This window comes from Pollicipes pollicipes, unplaced genomic scaffold (genome assembly GCF_011947565.3).
Source record: "Pollicipes pollicipes isolate AB1234 unplaced genomic scaffold, Ppol_2.1 Scaffold_4219;HRSCAF=4965_pilon_pilon_pilon, whole genome shotgun sequence".
Classification (NCBI taxonomy): domain Eukaryota; kingdom Metazoa; phylum Arthropoda; class Thecostraca; order Pollicipedomorpha; family Pollicipedidae; genus Pollicipes; species Pollicipes pollicipes.
Window position 1 is genome coordinate 11,996,462 of NW_023596448.1, and position 16,039 is coordinate 12,012,500.

The 16,039-nt window shown below is 46.5% G+C and overlaps 1 long non-coding RNA gene across 1 annotated transcript; it reads right to left on the reverse strand.

Moving 5' to 3' along the window:
• Positions 1 to 9,977: 9,977 nt before the first annotated feature.
• On the reverse strand, positions 9,978 to 13,064 carry LOC119095913 (uncharacterized). Its single transcript, XR_005093951.1, has 3 exons — positions 12,873 to 13,064; positions 11,237 to 11,366; positions 9,978 to 10,382 (listed from the first exon to the last, which is right to left on the reverse strand). It is a non-coding gene; the product is annotated as an uncharacterized LOC119095913 (long non-coding RNA).
• Positions 13,065 to 16,039: the final 2,975 nt, after the last annotated feature.

The window sequence follows — 16,039 nt, forward strand, 5'->3', positions numbered from 1 at the left end:
CACACACACACACACACATGTACGCGCGCATGTACGCGCGCACGCACGCACACACACACGCACCCTTGCTCACTCCCAGCCCAGTGGCACGGCGAAAAGTCGCGCCACGAGGCTCGGCGGGTCGATTTTGGCCACATGCTCAGAGAGAAGGTTGCGAGTGAAATTCAAAAAAATAGTTTTTCCCCATAAATATTTCTTAGACACCAAAGATTATCCCATTTCGTCTTAAGCCGGAAAGTTAATTTTGAAGTGACGCAATGAGATGATAGACAGAGCATCTTTCAGGCCAGAATATGCATGACCAAGGATCTATGTGAGGAATTTGCGCTGCACTCGACGGACCCACACTGCGTGGGATTCTGCTGAAAGACTCCCTGGTGCTGCATGACGAGAAACCTATTCTGCACAGCTCAACTTGAAGTGCGCCCTAACATTTCGGTGAACAAACGCGCTCGAATGCTGGACTGATCACGTCTAATTGTAGGTTAAAGTGGCTGTTCAACATGTGAAGACATTGAGGCAAACCTCAGATATAATATAAAAACTAACTTACAACTACTGGCACGTTTTTAAGTGCGTCTGACTGTTCTAGATGATGAAGTTTCACTCACGAGCAGATTAAGTGCAAAATAGTCTAAAACAAACAAATACAAGCAAACGAAAACAAATTAAGTGCAGCATTACATGACGACAACGCACCCACTAAATGCGGGCTACCTACAGGCGAAGAGCTACCAGATCAAGGGCGTCCACCACTGCCGCCCGGGTGGCACACCAGCATACAGCGGCACGTGGGGTCTACCAAGTAATCCGCGGTAGCATTTGCCACACGTGCGGTGTGAAATCTCCCGTGAAGTCTCACGACATCTTGCTAGGGCGCTTCTTAGACTCGTGCTTAGCCGACTTCCTCACGTGCCGACCGCGGCATCCCGCCTGGCATGGCTGCCTTCACCAGCGCCGGGAGCGAATCACCACATCGCTTCTTAAACCGGACCTGCGTTCGCTAGAGACAAAGTTGGACAGGTGTAATAACTTTAAGGCCATTCTCAAAGGGAATGTTCGTCATGTGCTCAGGATTTTGAACTGAAATAGCTTTCTTGAAGACGTTCGGTGCAGTTCACAGTCCCGCATTTGTTAAAACCAAACTCGTCCAGTTTCCAAGCTAGAGCCCGCGGATATGTGTAGATCACCCAGACATCCATGTCGCCACAATAACGCCATTCAAATAATGTCACTCCATTGGTTATGTGGCGATCAAAGCGAAAACAGAAAGTGGTCGAATCGTTCATATCTGGTGTTCGTGGACACAATTTACAAATCAACGGCCGTCAACTGACTTAAATCAATGTTGTGTAGGGTACGGTGATGCAAACAGTGACGTATTGAGGAACGCATGTCCTAAAAAAAGAAATTGTGTTATCTAGAGCATTCTTTTCCACGTAAAAGTGTACCAATGGTTAGAAGTGAGCTATTTTAATCAGATGTGTCATGTTCGCTTCGATCCCTTCAAATGTAGAGCTTTCACTTTAAGCCGGATATTCGTCGCAAACTCGAAGCTAAATAGTTGCAATATTTTTTGTTAGATTGCTGTATCCCTACGGAAAGAAAGAAATTGTATTATCTGGAGCATTCTTTTCCACGTTAAAGTAGGCCAATGGGTAGAAATGAGCTATTTTCATCAGATATGTGATGTTTGTTCGATGCCTTCAAATGCAGAGCCTTCACTTTAACGCCGCATACCCGTCGCAAACTCGACGCTTAATAGTTACAATAGTTCTTGTTGGATTGTTGTACCTCTACGAAAGTAAATTTTGTTATCTATGAAGGCATCGTTTTGTCACTTTCGTTGCTAAACATTTAAATTTGTCTGAAGTTTGACAGAAAAGTCACTACATCTAGATGGCCTGCATAGGTATGCAATACTTAAACTCTTTGTAAATAGCGCTCGTTGAGATACTTTCTGCCTAACCAATACGCTTTGCTGCGCGCGAAGCGTACAAGAGGTTCCAGGACCGGCGAGAATGGGGTCCATGGTTGCATGAAAAGTTGCCACACAATTTAGATCCCAGTGTTTGCCAAAGTGCTCTTCAAGGTACATATTGGAATGTCACAAAAGTATCTTTTCCAAGGATCGTTGTGGTATAGATGGCCTTCAGCGAGTGTGGGATTATAAGAATGTAGCTGGATTTTAGTCACAACATTTTTGGGCCAGGGAGTGCCCAAGAGATCGACTGTTCCATACATTGGCTCTACCTTTCGTATGCTTGCATTTTGCCGGAATTGGGCCAAATCTGACCAAGAATACCCTAGGTGCAGGTAGCAAGAGCCTTTTCTGAATTGGAGAGTTCATTTATGCTTAAGAGTGCTAATCGGAAGTCTCACCTCATTCTTGTGTTATCTAAGCATCAGTCTTTTGCCCGGCTCACACTGAGTCCGTAACGACTCCACAACGTCTTCCGGAAGACGCCCGTCTGTAATCGTGGGAGAAGCCTAAAAACTGAACCATACCGGTTAGCTCAGTTGGTAGAGCACCGAACTCGCAATCAACAAGATCCTGGTGCGAGTCCCGGCATTTCCAAGGAGAGAGTTTGGGATGTGAAGCATGCATAACAAACTGTTCCTTCATTTGGTTGCAGTGCTTTCCATAGACATTTTGCCCTAAAACGCAAAGTTAAGCAATTGAAGACATTGTAAGTGCTGTCCTGGAACAAAGATGACGCTTTGGTAAAAGTGTGATCAAGGCTGCTACCTCGATGCCTAAAAATGCCCAAAACACGGGCGAGAGTTATTGATGCAATGGGGAAAATGAAGAGCAGTGATGGAGTTGTGGTGAAGTGTACCGATTCATTTGACGACGGGCGCCAAGAACAAAGACACCACAACGCATTCAGGTGCATTCTTCCAGAAAGCCACAATCTGCTCGCTCTCCTGGCAGTAGGGAGTATGCTATGAACGTCTTGCAGGAACACAGCATCGACGAGTGCCAGCTGCATTAATCCAGAGACCACAAACGACGTAGTTTACTGAGAGCGAGGAAAAACCCGGTTGCATTTTGCAGGAAACTTGTTATTAAGAGATTTCCTCGGTCTGGACAGCCCGGCGATACCGTCAGATATAAGCCGTCAATCAGATAGGCACATACGGCGCACCCCGAGCCAAACGGGAGAAACCGCAGCAAATCAGTGCCGTGCAATGGGTTTGCACAGCCCGAATATCATTAAAAACACTGGATGGAATCATTGAAATTCATGGGAAACAGGAGCTTATTAATAAAAAACCCAACAAAGTATCACTTGATCGCGAAAAGTAAAACTCGTTCTTGAGGGAGAAAGCTCATGTCTTTCAGGGATATGGAGTTTATTGTTGGGGTTTTGGAGGATTGCAAACGTTGGCTAACGCTTGCTTAACGTTCAAATGCCGTTGAAATATTACTGTTGGGATACAGCAGCTACAGTTCTACTGTATCCCGGCTCAGTTTGTCATGTACATGAATATGAAAGAAGATGAGAAAGTGGTAGTGAAAAGTTTTAGAGTGATATGCAATGGCACGCCGAAGAATATCGAGCGGGGTACACAAACCAGCAGACGATAATAATGGTGGGGCAGGAAAAAGCTCACTCCAAAAGATACTTTACTTTACCAGCAGATCTGACACCCCGTTTACAAATAATGATACGTTCTGGAACCAATGCTTTCACCAAGACGAATTTTGGACATCTGTCTATTCTCCATTCTATATATCCATTCTCCTGTTTTTTTTCCAAGGAATAAGGCTAATACAACTGTCTCATCTATGTGAATTTCAGCTGGACTGTACCTTCTTCACAAAAGGTCATGGAAAAGGCCTCTTGTGACGGAGGGGGTGAACAAATGACGAGAATCACCAGCATGAACTATACTGCAAAGTACGGCGGAAAGCAAGATCATCAATCCGGAAATATTTTCGACTTTTTGTAGATTTTCTCTCTGCAATAGCAGTAGTAGCTAGTTCTGTATCCCGCTAGTTTCATACAGTGCCGCCCAGTTAGTGCCACTAAGCATGGACGTGGACAACATTTTGTTTACAAGCGCGAGTTACTTCACCCTGTCAGTGCGGGCACGAAAGCAGGAACATTAAAAACATTCTAATTTCTTTATAACCCGCTCATAGTCTCGAAGATCTACCGCAACTCCGCAGTAAATACATAGTGGTCATAGACGGCTTCCTATTTTTCGAACCTGCTGCTTTTATTGCGGACTACAAATAAAATCTTTCGCCGTGTTTGGCTCCCTTATTTGCTCAACTGATTGGTGTTTTTTCACCAGTTATTTCGTTGATGGTGTTGATGAATCGACGTAACACACAGAGGGCCAGATGGCAGATATGAAGGGCGTGTGTTCAGGTGATAAGATGTTCAAATGCACCACCGTCTCGAGCCGGACACACGTTACAAGATAGACAATCGCTTTGCAGCTGTGTCCGTTCAGCGGAGTGTAAATTGTTTCCATAATAGTGGAGCGTATTAAGAAGATACAGCAATGTGCACTGTGGACATGATAACAATCGTAAATATGCTCAGTTTGTTTTAATCGTTTTACGATATATTTAGTAATGGAGGTAAAAAAAAAACACACTGTGCCCTCACGGCGATAACAGCCCAGAGCAGTGCTCGGCGCATATCCGTGCTGGACGAGGCACTGCCTAAGGCGCATGCGCAGCAATGGGAAGCTGCGAGCGGTGGGCGTGGCCGAGAGAGCGGTGGATCGCCCCGTCGTGGACGAGACCCGATGTACCATCGTCCCGTATGGAGCGGTCATCCTGGAGGTCGGGCGAGAGAACGAGTTGTCGTCCAGGTTAGGCACGCCTGGGGTGAGCCCAGTGGCCGCGTCCATTTCCGACTGACAGCAAAGTGACCCGATGGACTTTAAGGGAGTGTTCCACATTTGTATGGGGTTTTGGAACGAAATAGCCACCTTGAAGACCATTCGGTGAAGTTCACAGCGCTGTCCTTCAGACCCAAATCCCTTTAATTTCTGAGTTACACACCCGCAAAGATATGCAGACTATTTCAGGGAGACACTTTCAAGATCACCCAGGCATCCATGACGCCATAATAACGCCATTCAAATTTTGTCATCCATTGGTGATGCGGAGATCAATGCTAAGTACAATATAATTGCCGAGCCGCTCATACCCGGCGTTCGCGAACACGATTGCCAGATATAACAGCGGCCAACTGGCTCTCAAGCAGTGGTATGGGAGGCACGATGACGTAATCAAACAGTTACTCATGGAAGAAGATATTTCCTAAGCAGAGAAATTGTGTTATCTACTGCAGTATTTTCCCCTTGAAAGTATACCAATAGTTAAAAATGAGCTTGTTTCATCCTATCTGATGCTTGCTGCAAGGGAATGTTCCACATTAAAAGATATTGAGGTGAGCATCAGATATGATGAGAAAAGTTTAGTTGTAACTATTGGTAAGCGTTCAAGGTTCAAAATGACGCTAAGTAGCAAAGTTTCAAAGTTTGTAAAACTGGGCCCCATTACGTCATTGTTTGATGGCGTCATGGAATGGTTTTGTGACGACAACCATACCTGGCAGCATCTGGCATCCAGACTTCAAGAATACGCCAAAATACACAAAAGCTGACGCCAAGCGGTCATTCTCGTCGCGAAGTCTGTGTCGGGTGGGGGTTTAGTGGGTGGGTTATTTGTTGATTTTTTGTCTTGGTGCCGGCCGTAAGAAAAGCTTTGGTGGGCTGTTTGACATAGGCAACGTCGCGATCGCCAGCTTTCATGTCTGATTGTTAATATCAAGGCACGATATGCTGTGCTGCTGCTGTTGCTCGTATGCTGTTGATGATTTTGCCAATGCTTTATTGTCGACTCATCGCTGCGTGCCGTGCTGTTGTCCGGACATTGATATCATGTGATGTGCACAGTAGTTACGTTATAACTAGAAATGGGGTGTCATGCGAAAACAAACAAATTTGTACCGTTGCTATGGATTGGTTGCCAAAGCATTGCCATTACTATGGTAAAAATGGCAAGGTTGGGCTACCAATATATTTTTTTGCTTAGGATTATTTATGCAATTAATAGTTAACCTTGATATAACCATTGTGATGAAATGACACTCATGCTGTTGATAGTCCTTTGGCATTGTTAAATCAGTTGTTGCCAGTAATTCATAACTTACAAGCTGCTGTCTCAAAGGCTTGACATAGAGTAGTCAACCAATGTGGTACATTGTGTAATCGCACGAATCAACAGCTTCATTGTGGCACTACCTCAGTGCGGTACTGCGGCATGACATAATGAACAACCGTGTGGTTTTTGTACTGCAATCCATGCTGCTTTTTAATACATTCCATTATGAAAAGATGGGTCAAGCGTGCAATCATGTATTGACTTTCCATCTGACATATGACTGACCAAAAACACATAGTACAATATACAAATCACTTTCAGTAAAGCAGACAACCAATAAGTGGCATCACTTGCTCAGCCTCATTTGGGAATCCACAAAACGTAGGTTATAAAGATGCGAACACACCTCCCATTTCCACATTGATGCAACATACTGCAGCCATCGGACTGCTTTACCAAAAAGCAACAGGAACATTTTACATGAGGTGCAATGACACTGCAAACATGCTGACCTTGCACAATGCTGGAGGCATGACAAGTGCATGTAGTTATGGTGGGATGGGCAAAATGCAAGGAAGTGATAAAGCTGCCAGTGCATACAAGGCTGATGATAAAAAGTATTATAAATTGCCATCCAAGACAACAACAATATTTCTCCACCTTTCTCAGCACCCAGCATCTCACGCAAGTTGCAGTGACTATGATATTGATGACTCACGAGCAGTGCTCACCTGCATACGAAATTTGTGAAGGCAGCACAATGTGCATCAGTGATAATACGGGTCTATATTTTCAGAATTTTTTAGGGAAAGACAATTTTGCAGAGTCAAATAATGTGAGTGTGTGCTGAGCATGTGCATTAGTAAGCTGTGGGCACCAGCCCCTTCTGTCAAAATGAATTGCTGATAAGACACGCAATGAATTATTTACATGCTACAGTACCTCAATAGGCTCATAATGTTGGCAAGATCATAATGAAGTACCAGCTTGCCCTTGTACGCCCCTGCTACATAAGTGCTTTTCTTAGTTTGTCAGTTCTTTCAAATTCTTTGCCATGTTCAAACACAAACATAAAGATAGTGGCAGGTGTCAATACATCACATTTTATTGGGAGTTAGTAGACTTAAAGAATACCAAAACGATGTTCTCTCTCAGAGGTATAAACCTTGCACGCACACTCCCCATCACATCAAGATCAGTACAAGCCACTGGCACACACCACCAGTGATCACACACATTTCAAGCCGCCGGTTCACACACTTTTGTCAGATAGGTGTGGTCTCACACTTGCACAGCTCGCGCAACTATCAAATTGCAGGTTTTCTCGCAATTTCCGCACAGATTTTCAGTCATAGAACCGCATTTCACCCTGACCTCCCTCCAAAACAAAGTCCCAACGGGGGTCCGTAATGCGGCTCAAGAGGTCTCTTCAAGAGGAAGAAAAAACGCCAGCAGGGTAAACAAGACAGATTGGCCGTCGCGTCTTCTTTTTTACAACTTTCGGGAGAGTGACCGTTTTTTGGGTGCCGTCCTTTTTTACAGACAGTGTCGTTCTTTTCATAGCGTTGACCTGTGGCCTAGAAATAAGGAAAAATGCCCCGTTCGCGACGAGTGCCGCACAACCCGATAGTGCTCACGCTTACGTTTGCGCCGCGCACTCAGCAGCGAAATCTTGCTAACAGTCAATCATCTTCCGCACACTGTATCATACGTGCTGCATCACGGTTTTTGCGAATGCAGCAGCAGCCATGCTGTTTTGACCATAAGCAGAAAACAGCCTGTAGCATGACTGCGATCGCATGACGTTTCTATGACGTCATTAATACCGAGGCATCTGTGAAATAGGCTCCAAATAAACCTTCTCACTATTTTCTGGGGCATGTAACTCAGGAACAAGATCTCTTTAGGTCTTAAAAACGATATGACCGTGAACTGCATGGAAAGGTCCTCAAGGTGGCTTTTTCAGTTCAAAGCGCCATACAAATGTGGAACATCCCTTTCAGTATCTTCAAGTATGAAAATTTCCTAAAAAGGGCATAAATGAACGTTTAATGAGTGTTTGAAATGGATGATCAAATGCTTCTTTATCTCAATGGGGACCCGCGTGAGCGAGCCCATTATGATACCAAGGCGCTGGGAAGGGTACACGAAAGGCGGCAGGGGGTCCAACCCGTTTGCGCACCAGGTATGAGTGGTGGGAGGTGGGTGCCGGAAAATGGATAGGCTCGGAGCAAACGCGGCGAGACACCGAATTTGTGTGGATTAGTCAAGGACGGGACGCTGCCAGCATTAGTATTTAGTGTAAGGCTCCCAGTTTAATTCACCGGTTGCCCCGGATTCGTTGGTATTCAGTGGAGGCCTCCAGTGTGGCTCACATGTGTGCCTTGACGTCGTGTTTATCGGAGTCCATACGTGCAGATTGAACCATGGGATCTTCAAATAAGTCGTGTTCTCCAGGAGATGGAGTGTACGGAAGCCCCCGCAGCGACATTAGAGAGACACCTCAACAAAAAAAGCGCAGCAGCGGCCGATGGTGTAGACGAACAACAGCGGCAGGGGAACGCGCGCACGGACAACAGATCCCCTCACACACGTCGTCATAGGATTATCGCCGAATTCAGGCGCCTGGAAAGCCTGAGCACTCAAAGCCGCCCATGACGTGACAGCTTCAGCTCCTTCACTCCAGCCAGTACTGTTTCTAAAATGATCACTGCCCACGCGTCACTTCGCCATCCTTAGAGGTTTGTGCACAGAAGTGGAAGTCTCATGTCCTCAGGCTTCGCTGCCTTTCTGTTCCAGTGTGAGATATCATGCTACGGCTATGGCACGCTGCACCGTTCTGTCGTCTGTTCAGCGCTCGTCGTTTATAACGCTGCACGAACAAACGGTACAATATGCACTGACGTTTAACATTTGCGTCTAGCTGAATGAAACTGAGTGCCGTCGCTTCGACGCGGCCTTGGTCATATGGTAGTATTCTGCCGGGATTGTAGTCATCTCCCGATAGCCTGCCGTTTGTGTGGTCAGAAGTGGTTAGTTTAGGTCATTTTGACTATTTGCGGCCCGTCTGACCAGACTGTCACCTGTGGTCAGTCTGACCAGACTGCCGCCTGCGATCAGTCTTATCAGACCGCCGGATCTGCAGTCATTCTGACTAGACCGTCGGCGTCTGTGGTCAGCCTGACCAGGCTGTCGGCGTCTGTGGTCAGCCTGACCAGGCTGTCGGCGTCTGTGGTCAGCCTGACCAGGCTGTCGGCATCTGTGGTCAGCTGAGTCCGGTCTGTTATAGCTGTGCTGAGACGTGGCTAGTTGAGACGAATGTTCTCAGCAATTGTCAGAGTGACTTAACATTTGGCGTGGTCTGCTCAGATGAATGCAGCCAGTTGTGGTTAGTCGGGCTTGACTGTGAGCAGATGTGGTCAAGTTGGCGTAGCATACCTTTGCTCATTTTAAAGTTACTTGGATGGGGTCCGAGGACCAAAGCCGGGAGAGAGGCTCCATCTCTTGACTTCCAAAGCAATATCTAAGTCTGTTTATCAAAAGGAAGTTCGTGTTGGACCATGTCTTGCAATATGAAGTAACAAGAAGCTATACCCGTTGAGTTTTTGAAACTCGTCTGCTTATTTTCGGAATTTGACCTCCCACTCACAAGGCGACATTCTGAATCTGCGTTCGATGGGATTATAGCTGCTTTGACACCCAGTTACAGACGTTGCCTTGCACAGGCGCCGCTCGTTGGGATTTGTGCAGACGTTTGGATGGGAATACTGCCAGGGAGAGACATGAAATTGGGGTTATTGGTGAGTTAAAGCTTTGGATGAGTATAGGGGCCGGAATGCATGGTAAAATGACCGTTATGAGATGAACGTTGTGTCGCTGCATCTCCTCTCACGGCTCAAAAATACTAGTCAGAGCGTTTTCAATGTATTTTTGTTAGCGCCAGATATGTATAGTCGTACTATCCTACCTCCATGCTCGCAAACACTGGTCATCACACGATGAGCCTTCCGAAAATGTGGCGTGCATGCCCGCGCCCCGAAGAGCACAGTCGCTTCGACATGCCCATGGGAGCCACCTGCCGTTGCAAAGCTATGGTGGTTAGTCTATGACATAGCACAGTCTCATTGGCAGGACTTACCCCAGCACCTCGCAATTATATCTCTTTAGGCAACATTCCGGATACACGGCGAAACGGCTGACCGGGACATCGGTGCATGAGCTGTCGGGTTTGGGGGCCACCCTGCCGCATCTGAAATACAAAAGACGCCACGTGTCACCCACTCATCGCAAAGATATGCTGTATGAACTCCTTCGATCCATTCCTTCTACACAATATATGGTTTGCATTCCACTTCCATCGTGCCCTTGTGGTGTGAAGCCCCCAAAATTGTCGTTAGGGTCAACACAAACATTCAAAACTTTTGGACTGCTCTTTGCAAGCACCGTGTAGCTCCGATGCTTAAATGTTGAAACTGTTGGTGCCCGGGCTCCCAAATCACAAGGGTGCCCATGCGCTCTCATCACTTGCATGTTTATGCGTTATGTACGTGAGGCGCAGGCCCAACGACACTGCACGGCACGGCACGGCGCGGGGTGATCTCTGTAGGCGCGGCGTGGCGGACGGACCAGCGAAGGACAGAGCACAGTTGGAATGGCACTGGACTTTCCTGTCCTCTGATCTGTCTATTTACTTTACCTATCGTGCATGTTCTGATCTCCTTCCTCCGCCTCCTTTTCTCCACTCTCTGTTTGTGACCTCTAAACTCTGACCTCTCCTCTGAATGAAACAATCCACTCCTGCCCTACCCTGCCCGCTGGCATGCACTATCCTTCCCCTTGCGCTCTCCTTTGTCCTGCTCCGCACTCCCACCGGGTCTCTGTCCTGCTCTGTCCTCCGTTTCGCCTTGTTCTCTGTTTTGAACCGTGTTCATGCTGTGCTCGGTTGTTCCCATCATGCTGGTGCGTGGCAACGCACTGTTGCTGCAGCGGCAGCAGACGACCTCAGAGACAGGCAGACTCTGGTAAAATTTGGCTCAAAATGACCGTTCGTTACAGATTTGTGGCGGGTCTATGCAACATTGCAGGGAACCACAACATACTTACGTCTGGTATGTTAAAGAAAGTTCGCCATTATCCATGCCACATTGATATACCGCGCACTCTTTTAAGTACTTCGTGGCCCCAACTGGCAAGTAGCTCTGGAAGTCTTCAAGGTAGCACTCGTCTTCGTGTCCTGGACCGGGAATAGATTGTCAGCTCGTAGTTTCATAGTCGCCGTGATGTGCACCGCCTGTGCAGGACAGTACAAACCCGCTCTCACTAGCATTACCAGTTACCACTCACCAGTAATACAATCAATTACCAGTCACCACTCAGCACCAATACAATCAATTACCGATCACCACTCACCAGCAATGCAGTCAAGCACCAATCACCACTCACCAGCAACACAATCAATTACCAATCATCACACACCAACAATACAACCAAATACGAATCACCGCTCGCCAGCAATACAATCAATTGCCAGTTACCACTCACCAGCAATACAATCAATTACCAGTCACCACTCAGCACCAATACAATCAATTACTAATCACCATTCACCAGCAATGCAATCAATTACCAATCACCACTCACCAGCAATACAATCAATTACCAATCACCAGCAATACCAGCGCGATCGAGGCCGTCAGTCAGCGAGCTTGACGGAGCGTAACAAAAGTGGAACAAGGGGAAAGGGCGAGTTGGACAGCGCAATATTACGCTCCCGTTTGGTTACTTATATCACTAACAAAAAAAAGAAAGAAGGAAACGTTAAACAAACTGAAATTGTGTTTAATATTTATCAGTGAAGCCAGGGAGAGGGAATTTCGGACTGATGTTAGATCCTGTTCCCAGTTTTGTGAAAAAGGAAACGACGTACGGGGAACATCACTTGATTGTGAGTTGGAGGTAGCTCGGTGCACTGGGGCTCAAGGGCACTGGTGGTCTTCTGTTCAAACAAATCCAAAGAAGCGCTCGAGAGCACCCACCGAAGTCACTTGCGATGTGGAAATTCACCGACAGTGGAATGAAGTCACGAAAATGGCGCAACACCATCTTGAAAAGTCACTGGGGAAGATCCTTAGGTGATTTACGTAGATGCATCGGCACGCAAGGGACGGAAAGACGTTGAACACCCAGGCATCACACAGCACGATCAGGCTCGCCAGCGCCAGCGCCCAGCAGTATATATTACTTATTACATGTTATTACATGTATTAAATACAAAAGGCCTCTCCACCATAAACCGTAACTAGTCAAGTTTATTCTGCGTGCTTCATGTTTGCAATGGCTTAATCCAACAAACAAAAGCCTCAGTTTTCCATAGGGGGCGGGGGAGGGGGGGGGGGGCGAACAGAGCAAAATCAAGAAGGGGCTGGAGCGCAAGCCAGGGGGAGCCACTCTCCAAGTGGACACAAAAGCTGCAATCATTGGTCAACTTTCACAAATTCCCACATTGCTGAAGCATTAACACTGGGTGCCCCTTCTTCAGCCTGCCGTCGGCCGATGCGGCACATATAATAGAATGATAAGGTAGTAAAAATACCAATAAGATGCGGTGCATGCGTGTCACAATGTCGGGCTCGCGCTCAGGCGTTTATACGGCATGCGGAGTCGGCACTAAACCAGCAGAGCACTGGTTGGCTCAATAGTGCTTTGAAAACGACGGTGAATTCATCCAGGGCCGTCTCACCTGGGTGGGTAATAGATGACGCTGGATAAGATGCTTCAGCACGTGTCACACGTGTTGCCGCCTGGCAGTAGGACACTAGCACAATCGCCAAAGCCAGAGCTGAGAGGCGGTGCATGATGTGATGGAGCGGTTCCTGTGAAGGATGCAACACAGCGCGACGTGCCAGCAGTTGCACAGAGCGATGAGGCCACTTCGCGGCCCGCGCCAGGTACCAGACTTCGCCAGGCACCGCCAGGTATTTATACATGCACAGAAACGGGCTGATGCAACCATGACCGGTTTCGTTTGCGGAGCTTCAGTGTCCCTTTACTGTTATGAATTTATGCCTCGAAAGTTTCAGAAAAAGATGGATCCTAAGGTAATAATGCATCTAAAAATTATATCGGTGGCCAATCCGATAACCATTGCATTGGCTCCCACATCGGAATACGAATAACTACGTTCTGCCACTGAGTTTTTTTTGGGAATGCCTGTCTCACATTAATATACCACAGTTCACTCGGACTGCAATGGAGCAAGCTAGTGTGTAAAATGTGTGTGGTGGGCCCTGTGTGTGGTGTGAGAGCAATATGTATAAACATTACAAAGCCGTTAGAGTTGTCTTCTCCACTTGTGTGTCGGGCTGACGCATAGACTTCACGCACCAAACCTGTTGGATCTCTCAATCGACGGAGAGTAAACAGCGCCCATCTTCTGCGCATCGCTGGCAACACTCTCTTCATATCTGCAAGTTGAAACCACCGCGACGTCACTTAAGGCGTAATAACAAACTCCGCATAACCATCATGCTTCCAGCTCTCAACTCCGTACGCGTACACCCGCATTCCTTCACCCGTGCTCATTACCTCTACCCCTAGCCCAGCTCCCCCGTGACTGCGATCGTGCCATACGTTGACCTGATCTGGAAACAGTCAGCACCAATCCGTTTGTATTTCGTTTGTGATTCGTTTGCTAAAGAAAAACCACTGCTCGCCGTTTAATGAGCGATTTGCTGCTGCTGAAGAACTGGTTAAACAACGTTAATAACCATCCATGTCTACTGTAAAAATTTGACGTTTTCAAGCAGTGCTCATGGTCAAATATTTCAAATAAATTAATTAACAATACAAGAATGCCACCACTCTGGAACCCACCACACAACATGCGTCGTTTCCATTCCTTGGCACCCTTTTGTAATGGAAGTAGATGGGAGAAACTTCACCGAACAGTACTTTATGCCCATGGCAGTCCCCCCGATAAGGCATTACGATTCAGCACACCCCATGGCCACTAATAAAACAGTCATTAATATATCACAACCACGAAGCGCAACTCGTGCATCTTTGGATGCCCAGCCTTGTTAGCATGGTCCTGTCCGTTCTGTGTCCCTTCTTTTCGTAGGAACAGAAAACCGAAGCACCTCATTAAGTTGAAGTCTTTACAAAAATATAGCGCAGTTTGCCCAATGAGTTTCTGTTGACTGATATATGGCGACAGCTACATTGGCGACGAGCAAAAATGTCAGCACGTCATAAAGTCAAATCGGCTAAGTGGCAGACTGCAACATGGTGACATGTAGCAAAAGCGAGACGTTTAAATAGCGATCTGCTACATGACAAACTATGAAACAGAGAAACACTTGGAGAAAGACTCCAGACCAAAATGTCAAACCACTGAAACCACTGAAAACCACTGAAAAAAGCACTGAAAACAACTGAAATAGACAATGGCGAAATGTAAAAAAGTCAATGTCCAGACTTGATAAGCGACTAGATAGTGCACTAGTTAATGGTCATATCGACCCACACGCTCATAGAACATGGTCTTTTTTATCGTCTTTTATAAATGGTGTATTAATCAACCGCACTCGAATATTGCACTCTGCTATAATTTAAAGTAATAGGATCACTTTTAGAATTTCATCTGTCCAACTGCTAGGATCTTTCTGAAAGGCTGTCACAGTTGCAGCTGTCAGTGATTATCGCTTTTTTGTAGAAAAAGGCTTGTAAAAAAGAGGCTGAGACCCTTGACTTTTGAAGAAAAAATCAAAACGACTCTGTATAATCTGTAATGCCAATTTGTCCTTCTCGCCTGTCAAACTTGCAAATTCCCATTAAATGGCGTCATTTTTGTCAGGATCAAAACAAGACGTGGTCAGATCCCACGGCTGTATCACAGATGAGATGAATGAGATAAAGGTTAGAAACTGGGTGCTGGGACAGCCAGGGAGGTGTCGGTAGTGTAGATCGGGAGGCTGCTAATCGGTCCTCGATCCAATGCTTACGAACTTACAGAAACTCTGAGTAAATGTGAAACAATAGCAGGCTGATTTCCTTTGCGCGTCATCATAGTTGATTCCACGGATGTCGATTCGTATTCTGTTGTGAGGGCCCTGGCCCTCCCCCCAATGATGAGTTAGGTACCCCAGTGTTTGCCTGCCCCCAATGTTTTTGGATGGAATGCAGCGGGATTATGGTGAGCTCTCAGACCTATTCAAGGACCAAAAGGAAATTGGAGTAGGATGTGTAATTCAACCCGATGGCTTGGCCCCAAACCCGGTAGATAGATCCGTTAGTGTTGCCGGATGTTTGCCTCCCATAAAGACGTATGTTTCTAGAGTGTAGAGAGGAACCTATCGACACCAGAATTCTCCCTACCCTGGTAACAAAAAATCGTGGTTACTTTTACCACCAAATGCAAACCGTGACAGCTGAGCTGATAAGCGATGCAATAATCTTCACACGCCTGAGGTCATAAGACATGCAATGGTTTGTGAAGTTAAAGTGAAAAATCTCTGGAATACGGGCATGACCTAGGTTCTTCGTGGCTAGCCCTAATCCCCGTCCCCACAACCAAAACACGTGCCGCCTTCCATGATCGCCATAGAAGATGGCCTTCGGCGCCCTAAGGTGGCTTCCAAAGCGACGTCTTCACTTGCCGATCAGAATACGCGAGTGCGTCCAGTGGCCGCACTGTGGATCCACCATTGCGTAACTACTATGCTACTTCAGTTAAAGCTTTTTTATAAACTATCCATAATTTTTAAAAGAAATCTTGTCTTTCACAAGAAAGCGAGCTGAATCCGGCAAGAAAATATGGGGAGGGATAGGTTGTCGGGCCTTCGGTTGGCCCCGCCAATAATTTACAAAAATTGAGCCCCTGCTTGGTTCTATACTTACTGACGCTGG